The sequence below is a fragment of the Lissotriton helveticus genome, chromosome 3_1, assembly GCF_964261635.1.
Source record: "Lissotriton helveticus chromosome 3_1, aLisHel1.1, whole genome shotgun sequence".
NCBI lineage: Eukaryota > Metazoa > Chordata > Amphibia > Caudata > Salamandridae > Lissotriton > Lissotriton helveticus.
The window spans coordinates 1,892,549,946-1,892,567,854 of NC_136061.1; the positions used below are offsets into that span (position 1 = coordinate 1,892,549,946).

A 17,909-nucleotide genomic window follows, 5' to 3' on the forward strand; every position below is an offset into this window, starting at 1 on the left:
ATGCTTTCAGTCCTATCTGAGGAATTGTGGTAAGTGCTAAGCTAATGGTCCTTAGGAAGTGCTAAGCTTATGGTCCTTAGGAAGACAAAGTATACAGACTGCATGAGAGTCTGGCCTGGCCTTCTTTTTTCCACAAGAAGGGCAGAGATCAAAAAGAGATGGCATTTTGGAGTGGAAAAAATGCCAAAATCTGTAAAAAAAAAGACAGTATCTTACTTCTCAAGATGTAAGACGTTGAGGGTAGGAAGAGATTTTCCAAAAAACTGGAGATTATTTCTGACAAAAAAATCAGAAAAAGGTGGAGATGTGTAACCAGGTTCCTGACTGAAGGAGCCGGAAAGAACAACTGACCTAACTGTCACCCTTGAGGCATGATGGGAATCTAGGGGTCATGGCTGCCTTAAAGGCACAGTTCCAGTTTATTTCTATGTTGCAATGGCTTAGCTTTTCTGATTTTCTATGCTATGTTTTCTGCCATGCAGCCTGGAAGCTTTCAATGCTTTCAGTCCTATCTGAGGAATTGTGGTAAGTGCTAAGCATTAATAGAGTTTTTAAACATGCTTTGCTGTTGTTTTCCCTGTTTTTAATGTATTGTTTATTATATACAGGGGAGTCCTTACAGCATTCCTCAGCTCTTGTGTATGGAAGGTTGCATTTCCGTTTTTTATTATATATATATATGTATATATATATGTATCCAACAATAAGTTTGCCTGTTGTGAGGAAACCAGACACAGGTAAGTTCAGTATAAGCCATTTATTATCTCGGAGGGCATACAATATTCAAGCTGCAGTCAGTATTTCGCACCAGTAGCAATGTCCTTCCCAACGTGTTTCATGAACCAAATCACTTCATCAGGGACTGCGGGCATTAGCGTGAAGGAGAACACACCCTTTTTAATTACTTATCTCCCGCCCGGGTGGGCGTAACCACTCCCGTGGTATGCTGGTCTTTGGAGTTGTTTCAAAATTCACCCAGTGGTGTGTGCTGTCCTCGCTTCAAATAAAACAAAATTTCTCTCCCAAGTGGGTTGCTCCGTACTGAAGTAGCCTGTCATGCAGGTAACGCCCCGCTGCACCTCGTGCAGTCCTGCTTCAGTGTCAAGTGGCGCTGAGGCTGTTGGACAGGTTTGGCCTTGGAGGACTGAAAAGGCATGACAGGCTACTTCAGTACGGAGCAACCCACTTGGGAGAGAAATGTTGTTTTATTTGAAGCGAGGACAGCACACACCACTGGGTGAATTTTGAAACAACTCCAAAGACCAGCATACCACGGGAGTGGTTACGCCCACCCGGGCGGGAGATAAGTAATTAAAAAGGGTGTGTTCTCCTTCACGCTAATGCCCGCAGCCCCTGATGAAGTGATTTGGTTCACGAAACGCGTTGGGAAGGACATTGCTGCTGGTGCGAAATACTGGCTGCAGCTTGAATATTGTATGCCCTCCGAGATAATAGATGGCTTATACTGAACTTACCTGTGTCGGATTTCCTCACAACAGGCAAACTCATTGTTGGATTTGTAGCGGCCCCACCTGAGCCACGAGGTAACGCCCCGCTGCACCTCGTGCAGTCCTGCTTCAGTGTCAAGCGGCGCTGAGACTGTTGGACAGGTTTGGCCTTGGAGGACTGAAAAGGCATGACAGGCTACTTCAGTACAGACCAACCCAATTGGGAGAGAAATTTTGTTTTATTTGAAGCGAGGACAGCACACACCACTGGGTGAATTTTGAAACAACTCCAAAGACCAGCATACCACGGGAGTGGTACGCCCACCCGGGCGGGAGATAAGTAATTAAAAAGGGTGTGTTCTCCTTCACGCTAATGCCCGCAGCCCCTGATGAAGTGATTTGGTTCACGAAACGCGTTGGGAAGGACATTGCTACTGGTGCGAAATACTGGCTGCAGCTTGAATATTGTATGCCCTCCGAGATAATAAATGGCTTATACTGAACTTACCTGTGTCGGGTTTCCTCACAACAGGCAAACTCATTGTTGGATTTGTAGCAGCCCCGCCTGAGCCGCGAGGTAACGCCCCGCTGCATTTCATGCAGTCCTGCTTCAGTGTCAAGCGGCGCTGAGGCTGTTGGACAGGTTTGGCCTTGGAGGACTGAAAAGGCATGACAGGCTACTTCAGTAGGGAGAGACCCACTTGGGAGAGAAATGTTGTTTTATTTGAAGCGAGGAAAGCACACACCACTGGGTGAATTTTGAAACAACTCCAAAGACCAGCATACCACGGGGGTTATTACGCTCACCCGGGCGGGAGATAAGTAATTAAAAAGGGTGTGTTCTCCTTCATGCTAATGCCCACAGCCCCTGATGAAGTGATTTGGTTCACGAAACGCGTTGGGAAGGACATTGCTACTGGTGCGAAATACTGGCTGCAGCTTGAAAATTGTATGCCCTCCGAGATAATAAATGGCTTATACTGAACTTACCTGTGTCGGGTTTCCTCACAACAGGCAAACTCATTGTTGGATTTGTAGCGGCCCCGCCTGAGCCGCGAGGTAACGCCCCGCTGCACTTCGTGCAGTCCTGCTTGAGTGTCAAGCGGCGCTGAGGCTGTTGGACTGGTTTGGCCTTGGAAGACTGAAAAGGCATGACAGGCTACTTCAGTACGGAGCAACCCACTTGGGAGAGAAATTTTGTTTTATTTGAAGCGAGGAAAGCACACACCACTGGGTGAATTTTGAAACAACTCCAAAGACCAGCATACCACGGGAGTTATTACGCTCACCCGGGCGGGAGATAAGTAATTAAAAAGGGTGTGTTCTCCTTCACGCTAATGCCCGCAGCCCCATATGAATTGATTTGGTTCACGAAACGCGTTGGGAAGGACATTGCTGCTGGTGCGAAATACTGGCTGCAGCTTGAATATTGTATGCCCTCCGAGATAATAGATGGTTTATACTGAACTTACCTGTGTCGGGTTTCCTCACAACAGGCAAACTCATTATTGGATTTGTAGCGGCCCCATCTGAGCCGCGAGGTAATGCCTCGCTGCACCTCGTGCAGTCCTGCTTCAGTGTCAAGCGGCGCTGAGGCTGTTGGACAGGTTTGGCCTTGGAGGACTGAATAGGCATGACAGGCTACTTCAGTACGGAGCAACCCACTTGGGCGAGAAATTTTGTTTTATTTGAAGCGAGGACAGCACACACCACTGGGTGAATTTTGTAACAACTCCAAAGACCAGCATACCACGGGAGTGGTTACGCCCACCCGGGCGGGGGATAAGTAATTAAAAAGGACATTGCTACTGGTGCGAAATACTGGCTGCAGCTTCAATATTGAATGCCCTCCGGGCGGGAGATAAGTAATTAAAAAGGACATTGCTACTGGTGCGAAATACTGGCTGCAGCTTGAATATTGTATGCCCTCCGAGATAATAAATGGCTTATACTGAACTTACCTGTGTCGGGTTTCCTCACAACAGGCAAACTCATTGTTGGATTTGTTGCGGCCCCCCCTGAGCCGCGAGGTATCGCCCCGCTGCACTTCGTGCAGTCCTGCTTCAGTGTCAAGCGGCGCTGAGGCTTTTGGACAGGTTTGGCATTGGAGGACTGAAAAGGCATGACAGACTACTTCAGTACGGAGCAACCCACTTGTGAGAGAAATTTTGTTTTATTTGAAGCGAGGACAGCACACACCACTGGGTGAATTTTGAAACAACTCCAAAGACCAGCATACCACGGGAGTGGTTACGCCCACCCGGGCGGGAGATAAGTAATTAAAAAGGGTGTGTTCTCCTTCACGCTAATGCCCCCAGCCCCTGATGAAGTGATTTGGTTCACGAAACGCGTTGGGAAGGACATTGCTACTGGTGCGAAATACTGGCTGCAGCTTGAAAATTGTATGCCCTCCGAGATAATAAATGCTTTATACTCAACTTACCTGTGTCGGGTTTCCGCACAACAGGCAAACTCATTGTTGGATTTGTAGCGGCCCCGCCTGAGCCGCGAGGTAACGCCCCGCTGCACTTCGTACAGTCCTGCTTCCGTGTCAAGCGGCGCTGAGGCTGTTGGACAGGTTTGGCCATGGAGGACTGAAAAGGCATGATAGGCTACTTCAGTATGGAGCAACCCACTTGGGAGAGAAATGTTGTTTTATTTGAAGCGAGGACAGCACACACCACTGGGTGAATTTTGAAACAACTCCAAAGACCAGCATACCTCGGGAGTGGTACTGCCCACCCGGGCGGGAGATATGTAAATAAAAAGGGTGTGTTCTCCTTCACGCTAATGCCCGCAGCCCCGGATGAAGTGATTTGGTTCACGAAACGCGTTGGGAAGGACATTGCTACTGGTGCGAAATACAGGCTGCAGCTTGAATATTGTATGCCCTCCGAGATAATAAATGGCTTATACTGAACTTACCTGTGTCGGGTTTCCTCACAACAGGCAAACTCATTGTTGGATTTGTAGCGGCCCCGCCAGAGCCGCGAGGTAACGCCCCGCTGCACTTCGTGCAGTCCTGCTTCCGTGTCAAGCGGTGCTGAGGCTGTTCGACAGGTTTGGCCATGGAGTACTGAAAAGGCATGACAGGCTACTTCAGTATGGAGCAACCCACTTGGGAGAGAAATTTTGTTTTATTTGAAGCGAGGACAGCACACACCACTGGGTGAATTTTGAAACAACTCCAAAGACCAGCATACCACGGGAGTGGGTATGCCCACCCGGGCGGGAGATATGTAATTAAAAAGGGTGTGTTCTCCTTCACGCTAATGCCCGCAGCCCCTGATGAAGTGATTTGGTTCACGAAACGCGTTGGGAAGGACATTGCTACTGGTGTGAAATACTGGCTGCAGATTGAATATTGTATGCCCTCCGAGATAATAAATGGCTTATACTGAACTTACCTGTGTCGGGTTTCCTCACAACAGGCAAACTCATTGTTGGATTTGTAGCGGCCCCGCCTGAGCCGCGAGGTAATGCCCCGCTGCACTTCATGCTGTCCTGCTTCAGTGTCAAGCGGCGCTGAAGCTGTTGGACAGGTTTGGCCTTGGAGGACTGAAAAGGCATGACAGGCTACTTCAGTACGGAGCAACCCACTTGGGAGAGAAATTTTGTTTTATTTGAAGCAAGGACAGCACACACCACTGCGTGAATTTTGAAACAACTCCAAAGACCAGCATACCACGGGAGTGGGTATGCCCACCCGGGCGGGAGATATGTAATTAAAAAGGGTGTTTTCTCCTTCACGCTAATGCACGCAGCACCCGATGAAGTGATTTGGTTCACGAAAAGCGTTGGGAAGGACATTGCTACTGGTGCAAAATACTGGCTGCAGCCTGAATATTGTATGCCCTCCAAAATAATAAATGGCTTATACTGAACTTACCTGTGTCGGGTTTCCTCACAACAGGCAAATTTATTGTTGGATTTGTAGTGGCCCCGCCTAAGCCGCGAGGTAACGCCCCGCTGCACTTCGTGCAGTCCTGCTTCAGTGTCAAGCGGCGCTGAGGCTGTTGGACAGGTTTGGCCTTGGAGGACTGAAAAGGCATGACTGGCTACTTCAGTATGGGAGCAACCCACTTGGGAGAGAAATTTTGTTTTATTTGAAGCGAGGACAGCACACACCACTGGGTGAATTTTGAAACAACTCCAAAGACCAGCATACCACGGGAGTCGTTACGCCCACCCGGGCGGGAGATAAGTAATTAAAAAGGGTGTGTTCTCCTTCACGCTAATGCTCGCAGCCCCTGATGAAGTAATTTGGTTCACGAAACGCGTTGGGAAGGACATTTCTACTGGTGCGAAATACTGTCTGCAGCTTGAATATTGTATGCCCTCCGAGATAATAAATGGCTTATACTGAACTTACCTGTTTCGGGTTTCCTCACAACAGGCAAACTCATTGTTGGATTTGTAGCGGCCCCGCCTGAGCCGGGAGGTAACGCCCCGCTGCACTTCGTGCAGTCCTGCTTCAGTGTCAAGCGGTGCTGAGGCTGTTGGACAGGTTTGGCCTTGGAGGACTGAAAAGGCATGACAGGCTACTTCAGTATGGAGCAACCCACTTGGGAGAGAAATTTAGTTTTATTTGAAGTGAGGACAGCACACACCACTGGGTGAATTTTAAACAACTCCAAAGACCAGCATACCACGGGAGTGGTTACGCCCACCGGGGCGGGAGATAAGTAAATAAAAAGGCTGTGTTCTCCTTCATGCTAATGCCCGCAGCCCCTGATGAAGTGATTTGGTTCACGAAACGCGTTGGGAAGGACATTGCTACTGGTGCAAAATACTGGCTGCAGCTTGAATATTGTATGCCCTCCGAGATAATAAATGTCTTATACTGAACTTACCTGTGTCGGGTTTCCTCACAACAGGCAAAATCATTGTTGGATTTGTAGCGGCCCCGCCTGAGCCGCGAGGTAACGCCCCGCTGCACTTCGTGCAGTCCTGCGTCAGTGTCAAGCGGCGATGAGGCTGTTGGACAGGTTTGGCCTTGGAGGACTGAAAAGGCATGACAGGCTACTTCAGTACGGAGCAACCCACTTGTGAGAGAAATGTTGTTTTATTTGAAGCGAGGACAGCACACAACACCGGGTGAATTTTGAAACAACTCCAAAGACCAGCATACCACGGGAGTGGTTACGCCCACCCGGGTGGGAGATAAGTAATTAAAAAGGGTGTTTTCTCCTTCACGCTAATGCCCGCAGCCCCTGATGAAGTGATTTGCTTCACGAAACGCGTTGGAAAGGACATTGCTACTGGTGCAAAATACTGGCTGCAGCTTGAATATTGTATGCCCTCCAAGATAATAAATGGCTTATACTGAACTTACCTGTGTCGGGTATCCTCACAACAGGCAAACTCATTGTTGGATATATATATGTATATATATATATATATATAAATATAGAGATACATGTATGTTTTCACATATGATTGTGTTTTCGGGGTCCCACGCATTGCCAGGAATATTCTAGTGCTTATGACTATTGATGAGGATCCCTCGGAAGAAAACACCCCAAAAAAGACAGCTGGTTCACTCCCCCCGCCACGAAAAGCATGGGCGAATTTTGCGAATTCGCAATCCGCGAATTTGCTGAATTGCGAACTCGCGATCCGCAAAATTCGCGAATTTGTGGATTTTTTTATTTTTGCGTGTTCGCGGGGCTCTTGGCGTGTTCGCGGGGTGCTTTGCGTGTTCGCGGGTTTTTTTTTTGTGCGAGACCGCGATGCGCCCTCTGGTTCATCACTGCCAACCTCTCGGTTTTTTTTGTGCCCTTCTGCCCCTTGCCCCACTCGTTTTTGTGCCATTCCGCCTTCTGCCCCAATTGTTGTTGTGCCCTTGTGCCCCTTGCCCCACTCATTTTTGTGCCATTCTGCCCTTTGCCCCACTCGTTGTTGTGCCCTTGTGCCCCTTGTCCCACTCGTTTTTGTGCCATTCTGCCCTCTGCCCCACTCGTTTTTGTGCCCTTGTGCCCCCTGCCCTACTCTTTTTTGTGCCATTCTGCCCTCTGCCCTACTCGTTTCTGTGCCATTCTGCCCTTTGCCCCACTCGTTGTTGTGCCCTTGTGCCATTTGCCCCACTCGTTTTTGTGCCATTCTGCCCTACTCGTTTTTGTGCCATTCTGCCCTCTGCCCCACTCGTTTTTGTACCCTTGTGCCCCTTGCCCTACTCGTTTTTGTGCCATTCTGCCCTCTGCCCCAATCGCTGTTGTGCCCTTGTGCCCCTTGCCCCACTCGTTGTTGTGCCCTTGTGCCCCTTGCCCCACTCGTTTTTGTGCCATTCTGCCCTTTGCCCCACTCGTTTTTGTGCCATTCTGCCCTCTGCCCCAATCGCTGTTGTGCCCTTGTGACCCTTGCCCCACTCATTGTTGTGCCCTTTTGCCCCTTGCCCCACTCGTTTTTGTGCCATTCGGCCCTCTGCCCTACTCGTTTTTGTGCCATTCTGCCCTCTGCCCCACTTGTTTTTGTGCCCTTGTGCCCCTTGCCCTACTCGTTTTTGTGCCATTCTGCCCTCTGCCCCAATCGCTGTTGTGCCCTTGTGCCCCTTGCCCCACTCGTTGTTGTGCCCTTGTGCCCCTTGCCCCACTCGTTTTTGTGCCATTCTGCCCTCTGCCCTACTCGTTTTTGTGCCATTCTGCCCTCTGCCCCACTCGTTTTTGTGCCCTTGTGACCCTTGCCCTACTCGTTTTTGTGCCATTCTGCCCTCTGCCCCAATCGCTGTTATGCCCTTGTGCCCCTTGCCCCACTCGTTGTTGTGCCCTTGTGCCCCTTGCCCCACTCCTTTTTGTGCCATTCTGCCCTTTGCCCCACTCGTTTTTGTGCCATTCTGCCCTCTGCCCCAATCACTGTTGTGCCCTTGTGCCACTTGCCCCACTCGTTTTTGTGCCATTCTGCCCTCTGCCCTACTCGTTATTGTGCCATTCTGCCATCTGCCCCACTCGTTGTTGTGCCCTTGTGCCCCTTGCCCCACTCATTTTTGTGCCATTCTGCCCTCTGCCCTACTCGTTTTTGTGCCATTCTGCCCTCTGCCCCACTCGTTTTTGTGCCCTTGTGCCCCTTGCCCTACTCGTTTTTGTGCCATTCTGCCCTCTGCCCCAATCGCTGTTGTGCCCTTGTGCCCCTTGCCCCACTCATTGTTGTGCCCTTGTGCCCCTTGCCCCACATGTTTTTGTGCCATTCTGCCCTTTGCCCCACTCGTTGTTGTGCCCTTGTGCCCCTTGCCCCACTCGTTGTTGTGCCATTCTGCCCTCTGTTCCAATCGTTGTTGTGCCCTTGTGCCCCTTGCCCCACTCGTTGTTGTGCCCTTGTGCCCCTTGCCCCACTCGTTGTTGTGCCCTTGTGCGCCTTGCCCCACTGGTTGCTTTGCCCTTCTGCCCTCTGCCCCACTCTGTGACCTTCTGCCCTCTGCCCCACTCCTGTTTTATTTTAGAATGGTGCCGGCAAGCTGCTAGCGCCATTCTAAAATAGTTACTAAGTTAGCTTCATCAGGAAGCACTAATAGATAAAATAAAGCAGGTGCTCGAGCACCTGCATTTTATCTATTAGTGCTTCCTGTTGAAGCTAACTTAGTAACTATTTTAGAATGGTGCTGGCAGCTTGCCGGCGCTGTTCTAAAATAGTTACAAACTTGAAGCTTGAACTTTTGCCCCCCGGATCCGTTCCGCACGCGGGTTCGCGGATTTTCGGGAAATTCGCGGGAATTCGCGGATCGCGAATTTGCCAAAAATCCGCAAAATCCTCGAGCGGAACGGATTTTGCGCCCATGCTTAGTCCAGGCGCACCTGTAGACAACTTAGGAAGAGACAAAGGAACATCAAAACCATGGAAACCCATGCAAACTTCAAAGCCGCCATCATTGCACATAACCTCCTCCTCAAAACCACAAAGAAAACGCCCCTCCAAGACAGAATTGATGCAAATGCACCCAACAAAAAAAGAACTCTTCACCATTGTTAAGGAGTTTATTAGGCCCAACAGTGAAAACACAGAAGTCCCACCCTCCCAAGACCGCTGCAACAAATTCGGCACCATAAGATTAGGCAGATCTGCGACAGCTTCGACACCCAAAATCCACCCACCACGCATGCCACCACTGCATCTAACCACGCCACATCCCAAACATCCTGGTCCACAGGACCCCGCTCACCACACACGACACACTCAAGACCATGAAGACCATCCAGCCCCTTGGATCCACAACTTCCAAAGAGCATTGGGACCGACGACTGAAAACACACCGAGGTCAACCCCCTGCTAAATAAGCCATCCGCTGACCTGACAGACCTCAAGGACTTCAGACCCATCTCCCTGATCCCCTTCCCAGCCAAGGTCATTGAGAAGGTCTCTAATGCCCAACCTTCTGAGTCCATCGAAGCAAACAACGTCCTGAACATCTCCCAATCCAGCTTCCAAAGCAAGCACAGCACTGAGACCGCACTCCTCCCTGCCATTGACCACATCCAATCCCACCTCCACTGGGGTGTAAACCGCAGCCTTCATCCTTCTGGACCTCTACGGTCGCCTTCATCACCTTCAATCAATCAATCAACATATTTGTAGAGCGCGCTACTCACCCGCTAGGGTCTCAAGGCGCTGGGAGGAGGGGGCGCTACTGCTCGAATAGCCAGGTCTTGAGTTGTTTCCTGAAGGAAATATGGTCCTGGGTCAGCCATAGGTGGGTGGGGAGGGAGCTCCACACCTTGGCCACCAGGTAGGAGAAGGATCTTCCTCCGGCGGTGGCTCTGCGAATTCGTGGGATGGTGGCGAGGGCGAGGCTGGCGGAACTGAGCTGGCGGGTGGGTGTGTAGAATGTGAGGCGGCAGTTGAGGTATTTGGGGCCCATGTCGTGGAGAGCCTTGTGTGCGTGGGTGAGGAGTCTGAACATGATCCTCTTGCTGACGGGGAGCCAGTGCAGGTCTCTCAGATAGGCAGAGATGTGGCTGTGACAGAGGATATCCAGGATGAGTCGTGCAGAAGCGTTCTGTATGCGCTGGAGTCTTTTCTGCAGTTTGGCTGTGGTTCCAGCGTAGAGGGTGTTACCGTAGTCCAGTCGGCTGGTGACGAGGGCCTGGGTGACCGTCTTCCTGGTTTTGGTGGGGATCCACCGGAAAATCTTTCGGAGCAAGTACATCTCCTTCAGCCACTCCACCGGACTTCATTGGACGGACCACAGCTGCGTCCACTTCAGCTTCAGAAGAACCACGACCCACCACCACCCGCAACAGGTCCATCGCAGGAGCTGGAACAAGATCACCGCCGACCAGCTCACCACCTCCCTCAGCCAGAACCCTCCCGCCAGCACAACGGACCCCAACGAAGCAGCCAGCAACCTCACACAGTGGATCACCAACTGCGCAGACAACCTCGCACCACTGAAGGCCCCTCCCAGCAGACCCGGCAGCAAGAAAGCCTCCTGGTTCACCCACGAACTCAAGAACTCCAAGAAGAACTGCCGCACCCTCGAGAAAGCCTGGAGCAACAACCAGACCACAGACAACATGACTGCCCTCGGGAACGCCACCCGCAAACACCACCAGCTGATCCGCACCACCAAGAAGACAGCTTTCAAGGAACGACTGGACAACAATGCCCACAACAGCAAGGAACTCTTCAGCATCGTCAAAGAGCTTTCCAACCCCAGCGCCGGAAACAACGACATCACCCCCTCGCAAGACCTCTGCGACTCACTCGCCTCGTTCTTCCACAGCACGATCGCCGACATACACTACAGCTTCGGCGCACAGACCACGCACCAAACAACCAAGCCAACGCCCCCCACCACCACCCTCCATGCCTGGACTCCGGTCAGCACCGAAGACACCACCCGCGTGATGAACACCATCCACTCCGGATCACCAACCGACCCCTGCCCCCACCATGTCTTCAACAAAGCCGACTCCATCATCGCACCCCAACTCCGGGACATCATCAACACCTCCTTCAACACCGCCACCTTCCCGGAGAGCTGGAAGCACGCCGAGCTCTGCGCCCTCCTGAAGAAACCAACAGCGGACCCCACCGACCTCAAGAACTACTGTCCCATCTCGCTCCTCCCTTTTCCTGCCAAGGTCATCGAGAAGACAGTCAACAGACAGCTTGAGACGAACAGATCCCTCGACCACTCGCAGTCCGGCTTCCGAGCCAACCACAGCACCGAGACCGCCCTCATCGCAGCCACAGACGACATCAGATCCCTGCTCGACAACGGGGAAACAGCGGCCCTTATCCTCCTGGACCTCTCCGCAGCATTCGACACGGTCTGCCACTGCACCCTAGTGCAGCGCCTCAACAGCATCGGAATCCAAGAGAAGGCACTGGAATGGATCACCTCGTTCCTCACCAGAAGAACCCAGAGGGTCCGCCTCCCCCAGTTCAGATCCGAGGCCACCGAAGTCATCTGCGGCGTACCAGAGGGATCATCACTCAGCCCCACCCTTTTCAATGTCTACATGAGCCCCCTCGCAGCCATCGCACGCCAACACAACCTCAACATCATCTCCTATGCCGACGACACCCAGCTGATCCTCTCCCTCACAAACGACCCCGCCACCGCCAGAACCAGCCTACACGAAGGGATGAAAGACGTCGCCGAGTGGATGAAGAACAGCCGCCTGAAACTGAACTCAGACAAGACGGAAGTCCTCATCCTGGGTTCATCGCCCTCCGCCTGGGACGACTCCTGGTGGCCCCCTGCTCTGGGCACCGCCCCCAAGCCAACGGACCACGCACGTAACCTGGACTTCATCCTGGACTCCTCCCTCTCGATGACCAGACAAGTCAACGCCGTCTCGTCGTCGTGCTTCAACACCCTGTGTATGCTCCGAAAGATCTTCCGGTGGATCCCCACCGAAACCAGGAAGACGGTCACCCAGGAACTCGTCACCAGCCGACTGGACTACGGAAACACCCTCTACGCCGGAACCACAGCCAAACTTCAGAAAAGACTCCAACGCATCCAGAACGCCACCGCACAAATCATCCTGGACATCCCCCGACACAGCCACATTTCCGGACACCTGAGAGACCTTCACTGGCTCCCCGTCAGCAAGAGGATCACGTTCAGACTACTCACCCACGCACACAAGGCTCTCCACGACCTGGGCCCCAGGTACCTCAACAACCGCCTGACCTTCTACACTCCCACCCGCCAGCTACGATCCACCAGCCTCGCCCTCGCCGCCGTTCCACGCATCCACAGATCCATCACCGGAGGAAGATCCTTCTCCTCCCTGGCAGCCAAGACCTGGAACTCCCTCCCCATCCACCTCCGGCTGACCCAGGATCACCTTTTCTTCAGGAAGCAATTCAAGAGCTGGCTCTTCGAGCAGTAGCAGAACCCCCACCCCCAGCGCCTTGAGACCCCTCCGGGTGAGTAGCGCGCTATACAAATTCTATGAATGATGATTGAGCATGCGCAGGGTGTTGAAACAAGATGACGAGACGGCGTTGACTTGTTTGGTCATCATGAGGGAGGAGTCCAGGATGAAGCCCAGGTTGCGTGCATGGCCTGTGGGCTTGGGGGCGGTGCCCAGTGCAGGGGGCCACCAGGAGTCGTCCCAGGCAGAGGTGGATGGTCCCAGGATGAGGACTTCCGTCTTGTCTGAGTTCAGTTTCAGACGGCTGAGCTTCATCCATTCCGCAATGTCTTTCATTCCATCCTGGAGGCTGGCTCTGGCGGTGGCGGGGTCATTGGTGAGGGAGAGGATCAGCTGGGTGTCGTCAGCGTAGAAGATGATGTTTAGGTTGTGCTGGCGTGCGATGGCTGCGAGGGGGCTCATGTAGACGTTGAAGAGGGTGGGACTGAGCGAGGATCCTTGAGGAACGCCGCAGATGACTTCGGTGGCCGCGGATCGGAAGGGGGAGGCGGACTCTCTGGGTTCTTCCGGAGATGAACGAGATGATCCACTCCAGGGCCTTCCCTTGGATTCCGGTGTTGCTGAGGCGCTGTATTAGTGTGTGGTGGCATACGGTGTCGAAGGCTGCTGAGAGGTCTAGGAGGATGAGGGCAGCTGTTTCCCCGTTGTCGAGCAGGGACCTGAGGCCGTCGGTGGCTGCGATGAGGGCGGTGTCAGTGCTGTGGTTTGCTTGGAAACTGGACTGCGAGGGGTCGAGGGATCCGTTTGTCTCGAGGAAGGCGGAGAGTTGTTTGTTGACGGTCTTCCCAATGACTTTGGCAGGAAAAGGGAGGAGCGAGATGGGGTGGAAGTTCTTGAGGTCCATGAGGTCCGCGGTGGGTTTCTTCAGGAGGGCACTGAGCTCGGCATGTTTCCAGCTCTCCGGGAAGGTGGGGGATGCGAAGGAGCTGTTAATGATGTCCCGGAGTTGGGGTGCGATGATGGAGTCGGCTTTGTTAAAGATGTGGTGTGGACAGGGGTCTGTTGGGGAGCCGGAGTGGATGGTGTTCATCATGCGGGTGGTGTCTTCGGTGCTGACCGAGGTCCAGGTGCAGAGGGTGGTGGTGGGGGCGCTGGTTCGGTGGTTGGGTGCGTGGTCTGTGCGCCGAAGCTGTTGTAATGTCGGCGATCTTGCGCTGGAAGAACGAGGCGAGTGAGTCGCAGAGGTCTTGCGAGGGTTCGATATCGTTGTTGCAGGCGCTGGGGTTGGAGAGCTCTTTAACGATGCTGAAGAGTTCCTTGCTGTTGTGGGTGTTGTTGTCTAGTCGTTCTCTGAATGTTGTCCTTTTGGTGGTTCGGATCAACTGGTGGTGTTTGCGGATAGCGTTCTTGAGGGCTGTCATGTTTTCTGTTGACTGGTCGTGGCGCCAGGCTTTCTCGAGGGTACGGCAGGATTGCTTGGAGTTTTTGAGGTCGTTGGTGAACCATGAGGCTTTCTTGCTGCCGGGTCTGCTGGGAGGTTTCTTCAGCGGTGTAAGGTCATTGGCGCAGTTGGTGAGCCACTGTGTGAGGTTGCGGGTTGCTTCGTTGGAGTCCGTTGTGTTGGTGGGCGGATTCTGGCTAAAGGTGGTGGTGAGCTGGTCGGCGGTTATCTTGCTCCAGCTTCTTTGGGGAGCCTGTTGCGGGTGGTGGTGGATCGTGCTTCTCCTGAAGTTGAAATGGACGCAGCTGTGATCTGTCCAGTGTAGTCCGGTGGAGTGGCTGAAGGAGATTTGCTTGCTGGAGGAGAAGTCAAGTGTGTGGCCGGCATAGTGGGTGGGGGTGTTCACCAGTTGCTTGAGTCCGAGGTTGGTGAGGTTGTCCATCAGGGTGGTGGTGTTGTTGTCGTTGTTGTTTTCCAGGTGGAAGTTGAGGTCCCCTAGGAGGATATAGTCTGAGGAGGTGAGAGCGTGCGGGCTGATGAAGTCTGCGATGGCTTCGCTGAATTGTGTGCGTTCTCCCAACGCACCCTGAATCACATTACTCCATGACACTAGCATCCGCGACAAGGCCCTGGACTGGGTCCACTCCTTCTTCACCAGTCAAACACAGCAAATTAGACTACCTCAGTACCTCTCGGAATCCACAGTGATCAGCTGCAGAATGCTAAGGGCTCCCCCTTGAGCCCCACCCTCTTAAACGTCTACATGCCCCCCTTGCAGCCATTATCAAGAACCATGGACTCAAGATTGTCTCCTACACTGATGACACCCAGATGATTGGCTCCCTCATAAACGAACACCCAGCTACCAGAAACAACTTACAAAGCAGGATGAAGACAGTTGCCACCTGGATGAAAAACAGTTATCTCAAACTCAACTCAGACAAGACCGAAGTCCTCATCCTGGGACACACACCCTCAGCTTGGGACAACTCCTGATGGCCCACCGCATTGGGAACCCCTCTTACCCCCACGGACCATGCACGAAACCTCAGCACCATACTGTACTCTTCGCTGACAATGAACCACCAGATCAACACCATATCCTCATCATGCTTTCACACACTTTGCCTGCTTCGAAAGACATTGAATGGATCCCCACTGAAACCAGAAAGGTGGTCACCCACACACTCATTAGCAGCAGACTCAACTACAGCAACGCACTGTACACCGGTGTCACCCACAAAGTCCTCAGGAAACTACAGAATATTCAAAATGCCACAGCCAGACTGGTCAATATCCCCCGCCGCAGCCACATCACCGAACACCTTCAAGAACCCCACTGGCTCCCATCCAACAAAAGAATCATGTTCAAGCTCCTCATACACACCTACGAAGTCCTCCACGATACAGGACAAGCATATATGAACCACCGCCTCGCATTCCACGTACCCCCTAGACACCTTCACTCACCCAACTGGCACTGTCCACTGTCCCACGGATCCACAAGACGAAGATCCTTCTCCTACCTCGCTGCCAAGACCTGGAATACCCTGCTTCTCTTAGGCAATCGCCGTTGCTGACTCAATTCAAGAAGGATCTCAAGCCCGGGATCTTGGTCTGCACCTCAGCGCCCACACGGATCAGCACCCCGCCCCCAATGCCTTGAGGCACTCACAGATGAGTAGCCCCGCTATACAAACCCGATTGACTGAATGTACATGATTAAGATGAGCTTTATAATTTGATAATGAAAGAACATCTGTTAAGTAACTGTGTGCAGGAAATGTCTCATCAATACCTAGTAGACATGGGGGCAGTCTCTCCCAAAGAGTTTGAGAGGAAGGCGGATCATTGGGAAATAACCAGCGTGTCAAAAATTAGATATGGTGGGGGTCACCAAAAGACTAAGGCAAAAAAGACCCCCTCAGAAAAGATAGTACACTCCTGTCCAGGAGAGAGGACCCAAAGACAGTTCACAGACCAAAACTGGGTATCAAGGTAAGAAGTAGGATCCCAATAGGGTATGGTGTCACAACTGTCAAAAGACAGGACACAACACCAAGGGCCCCAGCTGTCCTACCAAGCAGTCTCTTAGTGTAACTCAAGGAGTTGCCAGTGTAGCATTTAAGGATGGTTCTTCAGATGAGTTCTAGTAGCGTTCAGCTGGAAAGTGGGCCCAAAAGGTGAGTTAGATATTCCAAAGCAGAGCAGATACTTCCACCACCTACTGATGAATGGAATCCCAACCACTACCTTGAGAGATACCTGTGCCAGTCACATATTTGTGCATGACAGGCTGGTTCTCTCAAAACACTACATCCCAGGAGAGCCAAGAGGGGTAAGGGCCATCTCAGAGGGGGTCATTATTAGGCATGTAGCTGTAGTGGCCCTAGAGATTTATGGGTCACTTAGGTGGAGAAAGGCGGTAGTAAGTAAAGTCCTCTCCCTTGATTGTCTCCCTATAAATGTTAAGGGTCTAAGGGGACCCTTTGGAGTTGTTCTGACACCCCCTACCTGGCCCTTGGTTCTTTGCTGCTACCCAGTGAGTCTCTGCATACCAGGAATACCTCAGCGCCTCGCCGGACCCGCTTCGCGGGTCCCGCAGCGCTTTTTGATTGCTGAAGCTGCTGGCCTTGTGGGAGTATTTCCAAGAGGAACGCGGGGCAGGTGACAGCATCGGCGGGGCTGCGAGCGTACAGGCAGGGACTCCAGTGTCCAGGAGTCCCTGCGCGCCCGATCTACCACACCTGGGCTGCTCTCCCCGCTGGCCACACCCCCCGCCAACGGAGTGAAAAACAGACTTTGTCTCCAGCCCATCTGGACCCTTTGGAGTTGTTCTGACACCCCCTACCTGGCCCTTGGTTCTTTGCTGCTACCCAGTGAGTCTCTGCATACCAGGAATACCTCAGCGCCTCGCCGGACCCGCTTCGCGGGTCCCGCAGCGCTTTTTGATTGCTGAAGCTGCTGGCCTTGTGGGAGTATTTCCAAGAGGAACGCGGGGCAGGTGACAGCGTCGGCGGGGCTGCGAGCATACAGGCAGGGACTCCAGTGTCCAGGAGTCCCTGCGCGCCCGATCTACCACACCTGGGCTGCTCTCCCCGCTGGCCACGCCCCCCGCCAACGGAGTGAAAAACAGACTTTGTCTCCAGCCCACCGGGACCCTTTGGAGTTGTTCTGACACCCCTTACCTGGCCCTTGGTTCTTTGCTGCTACCCAGTGAGTCTCTGCATACCAGGAATACCGCAGCGCTTTTTGATTGCTGGAGCTGCTGGCCTTGTGGGAGTATTTCCAAGAGGAACGCAGGGCAGGTGACAGCGTCGGCGGGGCTGCGAGCATACAGGCAGGGACTCCAGTGTCCAGGAGTCCCTGCGCGCCCGATCTACCACACCTGGGCTGCTCTCCCCGCTGGCCACGCCCCCGCCTATCCGCCCATTCGCTGATTGAAATTTGTTTAAAGGTGACCAGTGGTACCGCTCCGCGGGAGTGCGCGGGAGCGCGCCGGGAGAAGTTCGGGACAAGGACGGGACCGTCTTTGGCCGTCCGGGGCCGAGGGAGGCCGGGCTGGGACAGCCCTCTGACACCGACCCTAACGGAATATACTGTATGAAAGAAAGGACAGCGACAGATAAGTCCCAAACTATAAGACTAGTAGAAAGGCTGTTGGTTACAAGTATGTCTGCATCTCCAAGCAGTGCTTTT

General features: G+C 52.8%; 1 protein-coding gene across 2 annotated transcripts in view; it reads right to left on the bottom strand.

The window, feature by feature from the left end:
- Positions 1–17,909, bottom strand: part of LOC144823936 (sperm-specific sodium:proton exchanger-like) — an 8,804,346-nt gene that overhangs the window by 8,037,589 nt on the left and 748,848 nt on the right. The gene's annotated exons all lie outside the window — the stretch shown is intronic.